Source organism: Bidens hawaiensis, unplaced genomic scaffold (assembly GCF_021521415.1).
Source record: "Bidens hawaiensis isolate Kalapana, Puna unplaced genomic scaffold, B.hawaiensis_p1.1 tig00004551_1, whole genome shotgun sequence".
Lineage (NCBI taxonomy): Eukaryota > Viridiplantae > Streptophyta > Magnoliopsida > Asterales > Asteraceae > Bidens > Bidens hawaiensis.
This window is the reverse complement of record NW_027491277.1, coordinates 1,839,393-1,845,392: the sequence shown is the minus strand read 5'-3', so window position 1 is coordinate 1,845,392 and position 6,000 is coordinate 1,839,393.

Here is a 6,000-nt window from a genome sequence, read left to right as displayed (position 1 = left end):
CCTATTACCGAGTCTAAGGATAACATCGTTACCTTTGACTAATGAGTCAATGGTGCCGTTGCGTTTTTCATCGGCGAATTGGTTTTCATTGATCGCTTGAGCTTGAGCAGATTTGATTTGTTTGAAAAGATAAATTTGAAGTTCTAAAAGCAACGATCGGACTCTTTTAGGCTTTTCATGCTCCTTACGACTTAAGGCATCTGCCACAACGTTGGCTTTGCCTTCATGGTAAACAATTTCACAATCATAGTCATTGAGCGTTTCCATCCGTCGCCGTTGGCTCATGTTCAACTCTTTTTGATCAAAGATATGCTTCAAACTCTTATGATCAGTGTACACAGTGAATCTTACTCCATAGAGATAATGCCTCCATATCTTAAGTGCAAAGATTATGGCACCTAACTCTAGATCATGAGTCGTGTAGTTCTTTTCGTGTACTTTGAGTTGTCGAGAGGCGTAAGTGATTACTTTCTTGTGTTGCATTAGTACACATCCCAAACCCGAGTGAGATGCGTCATTAAAGACTACAAAATCCTCAATACCTTCCGGCAAAGCCAAGATAGGTGCTTGGGTGAGCTTTTGTTTAAGTATATCGAACGCCTCTTGTTGCTTCATCCCCCATTCATACTTGTTGTTCTTGCGAGTTAAAGAAGTTAAGGGAACGACGATACGAGAAAAATTTTCGATGAACCTTCGGTAATAGCCAGCCAAACCTAAGAAACTTCGGATCTCAGTTGGCGACTTCGGGACCTCCCACTTAGAGATAGCTTCAATCTTATCGGGGTCTACTTGAATACCGTTAACGTTGATGATATGACCAAGAAATTTCACCTCGTGCAACCAGAACTCGCATTTCGAGAACTTAGCGTACAACTTCTCGGTTCTAAGAATTTCAAGTAATGTTCGAAGATGAATTTCATGATCGTCTTTAGACTTAGAATAAATGAGTATGTCGTCAATGAAGACGATAACAAATTTATCCAAGTAAGGCTTGCAAATACGGTTCATCATGTCCATGAACGCGGCCGGAGCATTAGTAAGTCCAAACGGCATAAATGTGAACTCATAATGTCCATACCTTGTTCGGAAATCAGTCTTTGGAATGTCTTCGGTCTGAACTTTGAGTTGGTGATAGCCGGAACGAAGATCGATTTTTGATAAATAGCTAGCACCTTGAAGTTGGTCAAAAAGATCATCAATTCGAGGGAGTGGATATCGGTTCTTGATTGTGACTTTGTTCAACGCAGATAATCGATACACATTCTCATGGAACCATCCTTCTTCTTGACGAATAAAATTGGCGATCCCCAAGGCAACGAACTCGGTCGAATGAAACCTTTTTCCAAAAGCTCGTCGAGCTGTTTCTTCAACTCCTTCATTTCGGTCGGCGCTAAACGATACGGAGCTTTGGCGATTGGAGCAGTACCAGGAATAAGATTAATCCTAAACTCTACTTCACGATTGGGAGGGATTCCGGGAAGTTCATTAGGAAAGACGTTAGAAAAGTCAAAAACAATAGGAACGTCTTTGATTCTTCGGTGACATAGGCCATGAATGCGAGGCATCCTTGATTTAAACATTTGTTAGCCCTAATCATAGAAATTATGCTAACTTGGCCAGCGTCTTTGTCCCCTTCAATTCGAATCGTTCGTTTATCGGGGGCTTGAAGTTCAACAGTTTTGCTATTGCAGATGATACGAGCATGGTTATCGGATAACCAATCCATACCAAGTACAATATCAAAACCGCCAGACTCATGGGTAACAAACAAATAGGCAGAATATAACCAACTAATAGTATTTTCCCGTTTTCAAAGGCTTCGGAAATTTTAACGATTTTGCCACTAGCAGTCTCGACGCTTAGAGTTTTATCTAATTTTATTAAAGTTTTGTTTAATAGACTACATAAATTATAATCTATGAAACTTAGATTTGCACCCGAATCAAACAAAACTTTAGCATAGGTGTCGTTGACTAGAAACGTACCGGTGATGGTTTCCGGCACATCAGCGGCCCTTTTTGTGTCGAGTACAAAGACTCGAGTGTTTCCTTTCTTGTTTTGGCCACTTCCACCCGCACCACCAATAGAAGGCTTGTTCTTTGGGCACTCGAAGCTCAAATGGCCCATTTCCTTGCAATTAAAGCAAGTCATTTTCTTCTTCCAGCAATTAGCAGCATCATGTCCCGTACGATTACAGGACTCACAAACTTTAGGAGATGGGGCGAAGTTGCATCAGCCCTTGTGGTATCTCCTACAAGTCTTGCACAGCGTAGAGTTGTTTCGGTTTACGCCTTTGTCTTTAAAGCTAGAACCACCTCCGGTCCTTCCTTTAGAATTTGTTGTCATCACCTTCTTGTCCTCTTCTTTGTTGCAGACCATGCCGCCCATCAAATAACTGGACAACTCCATAGCAGAGTCAGCGGTTTGAGGTAGGTGAGACCTCACCATGTCGCGGATTTCCCGAGGAAATCCCCATATGTATCGAGTGACTTTGCTGGACTCAGGGTTAACCAGCTGGGGAACAAGGCGACTGTACTCGAGGAATTTGGTATTGTACTCTCGAAGGTTTGTCCCTACGACCTTATGGTTAAGGAACTTGGTTTGGATTTGATCGGTCTCGTGCATGGGACAAAACTTTCCCATCACCATGGCCTTAAACTCTTCCCACACCAGGCTGTACATTACATCTCTTCCCTTACTCATTAACAGCGCATTCCACCACTCGTGCGCTTCACCTTTGAATATGAGAGCGGAGTATTGAATCTCCTCCTCCTCGGAACACTTGCTTGTAATAACAAGAGTTTCCATCTCCTCGAGCCACCTCACGGTTGTGATGGCTCCCTTGTCACCATCGAACTCCTTCGGTCCATAGTACTTAAAATCTTTTAACGTACACCCACTAACTTTCATCCTTTTAAACTTTTGCCTAATACCTTTGTCGGCATTAGACCCATTATCACTTTCTTCATCATGGAATGGTTTAGGACAAGATTTAACAGATTTAGAGGGATGAACGGAAGGGTTAACAGTTCGGGAATGTCTAGATTGTCGAGATTGAGATCTAAACGCGGATTCTTCTCTCACCGCATCTTTAATCATCTTTTGGATTCTATTTATGTATTTCTCAGGAATTTCTTCCTCTCGCTCGTTCTCAAGGCCTTTCCCCTTGTCTCTCAACTCTCTTTCTTTTCGAGCGTTATCATTGTTGTTACTTTGTTCAGACATATTTTTCTTTTTCTTTATTTTAAGTCTAAAATTTCAACAATGTTTCTTTATCAAACACACATTTTATTTATTATACATAAATATATATCATAAAGGTATATATTTTTCAATACACATACTTATATATATTGTTCTTCACAATATATATAACTGGTCCTATCATTACATTTGAACGCTTCATACGTTCTTTTATTCGTACTTATATTACACATAACAGACAGGACTATTTTACACACACTCTTCGTATGGCCATCATCTTCAGTTCTTCAAGAACTTCTTCACAACCTTCGATATCTTGTTGCATTTTCGAAGGATTGTTTCTCCGACTTTCTTCTTTTTCTTCTCCTCTTCATCTACCTTCTTCCTACAGTCATCGGTCTCGTGCAATGCGCGATCCAGGTGTTCTTCATATGACTGTGGGATTATGTTGGGGTATCCATACTGCGGAGGTGGGTCACGGTAACCCAACGTCACCATCTCGTAATGGTTCCTTGGATCTGGATACGGAACATAATCCATGGTGGATGAAAGGTAGAGGTAAGTCTTGGCAGCTTGGTTCTGCTCTCGGATCTCATCGGCTTGTTCTTGAATTGACGGAATCTCACCTAAGTTTCTCTAGATGCTGGACATATGGATCCACAGAGCCATAGCTTGCGTTTTGGGAAGTGAGTGATCCTTCCATTGGGCTTGTCATTTCGTTGATATCCTCAGGATGCTCTTCTTCCGGTTCTTCTTCAAACTCTTCCTCAATTTCTTCTTCTTCGGGATCTTCCTCCTCTTCTGGTTCATCTTCCTCCTCCGGTTCCTCCTCTTCCGATTCATCTTCCTCCATGGGTTGTGTGGTTTTATCGTTTATTGAGATCCTCTGGAAAGTCTCAGCGGGCATCATTATTCTCATCTTAGGTCTACGGGACGGTCCTTCACCGTGGTTTGGTTGGAAATTAACTTCATTGAAGGTGGAACTTCCGGCATGCCACTCTTGTTGTTCGGAAAGATATTTCATCCATTCGGAGGATGATTGAGAGTTTGGTAGGTATCCGGTTGGATAGTATTGCGGCATCTCCGAGGGTTGGTAAATGGGAATCTCTGTTGGATGGTACGTCGGTATTTCTGAAGAATTATACATCGGCAGGGTTGGTGGATAGTAACTTGAGTGTCTTGGTGGCTCCATTCCTTGTTTTGGTGGACTTACGGGAACATCTATTGGGTAATGTCGACTTCCGGGGTAGTACACGGGTTTGGACAAGTCGTGTTCCACATCTTGGTTGAAGTATGCTTCATAGTAACCATCGCTCATGTTGTCTTTGGGGTAAGGTTCGGCTATTCCGGCCTCCTTTGCCTTGCGCAAATAGTTTTCGATGTGAGGTTTAAACGACATCTATTATTACGGGTGGTTTAGAATGTAGAGTGAGAAAGAAAGGTTACCAGCCTATCTTATCTCTAAAACACATAAACAATATTTCCTAACTTGAATCGAAGCTTGGGTATTGTTTTATGATACCCAATTCGCTAAGATCGATGGATCTGATACCAACCTGTCACACCCCCATCTTAGGCCTAGGAGCGTGACCCATAAGTTAGTATCGTAATTGTAAATAAATCAGAGTTGCATTTAGTTTGCGGAAGACTTGTAAACTTTAAGGATCAAAAATGTAATATTCATATATTCAAAAGACGGGATGATAACACCTGCATAAGTTACAAAATATTTATGTGTTTAATATTTACAAACCACCATGTTTATATATTAAGTTACAAAAGAAATCTGAGCCATCGGATATATCAATAGCACTTCTACATTCCAAGTGCTAATCTTGTTCACCTGCAAAATGTAATAAAATACGTCAGCAACGAATGCTGGTGAACACGCTGACGCAAAATAATTTCTTTTACTTTATTACCCCTCGAGACTACACTTGCCTCGGCCCAACGTGGCTTAGGAATAACAAAGTTAAATAACACATTATAAACTAGAGCCTCTACACTAGGTCACCTTAGCAAACATCGCAGCGTTCGACTTAATTAAGTACCCGTAAATATACACATAAGGTCGTACTCCCTACAGGAGAGCATCCTACGACCAAGGGTGGTGCGATCATGCCCATACATCGCATAGTACCACCTATGTAAGGATCCAGACATACGTATACCACAGCTTGAGGGCTAGGTTTATACCCATAGTTATAACGGTTTTATGAACACATAGTTCCTTGTAAACAATTTCACATAACAAGTTTGACTCATTTGAAAACAAGTTTAAAAGTTTTGGGGGCGTATTCACCTTATCTCTTTATGATCGGCTTCACTCACCGTCCAAGGTTCTTTCCCTTTCTTTATCTCGAACCTATAGTTACAAGTATAAATATTTGTTAGTCGGATACACGATCCGGCTTAAGACCTTTAGTCTTATATCTCAATCCTCGATTGAACCTTTAGTTCAATTCTTATTTACTTGAAAACCTTTTGTTTAAAAGTAAATTATAAACCTTTAGTTTATATTCAAAACCCGACGTTTCTTCTTCTCCAAGAAACGTAATCTTTTTCTTTTATTATTTAAGAATACTCTTTATTCTTTAAATAATATTTTCATAACAAAGAATATATACATATATACTTACACACATATATATGTTATCAAATATTCAACATTCAATCTTTCATTCATTTCTTTGTTATGTTTTCTTTTCTTTTATCGAGGCATCGAGTATAACCTCGACTTAAGGCTTAAGCCTTGAATATAATATTCAATTATATAGAATTCATTATTAGGCCTAA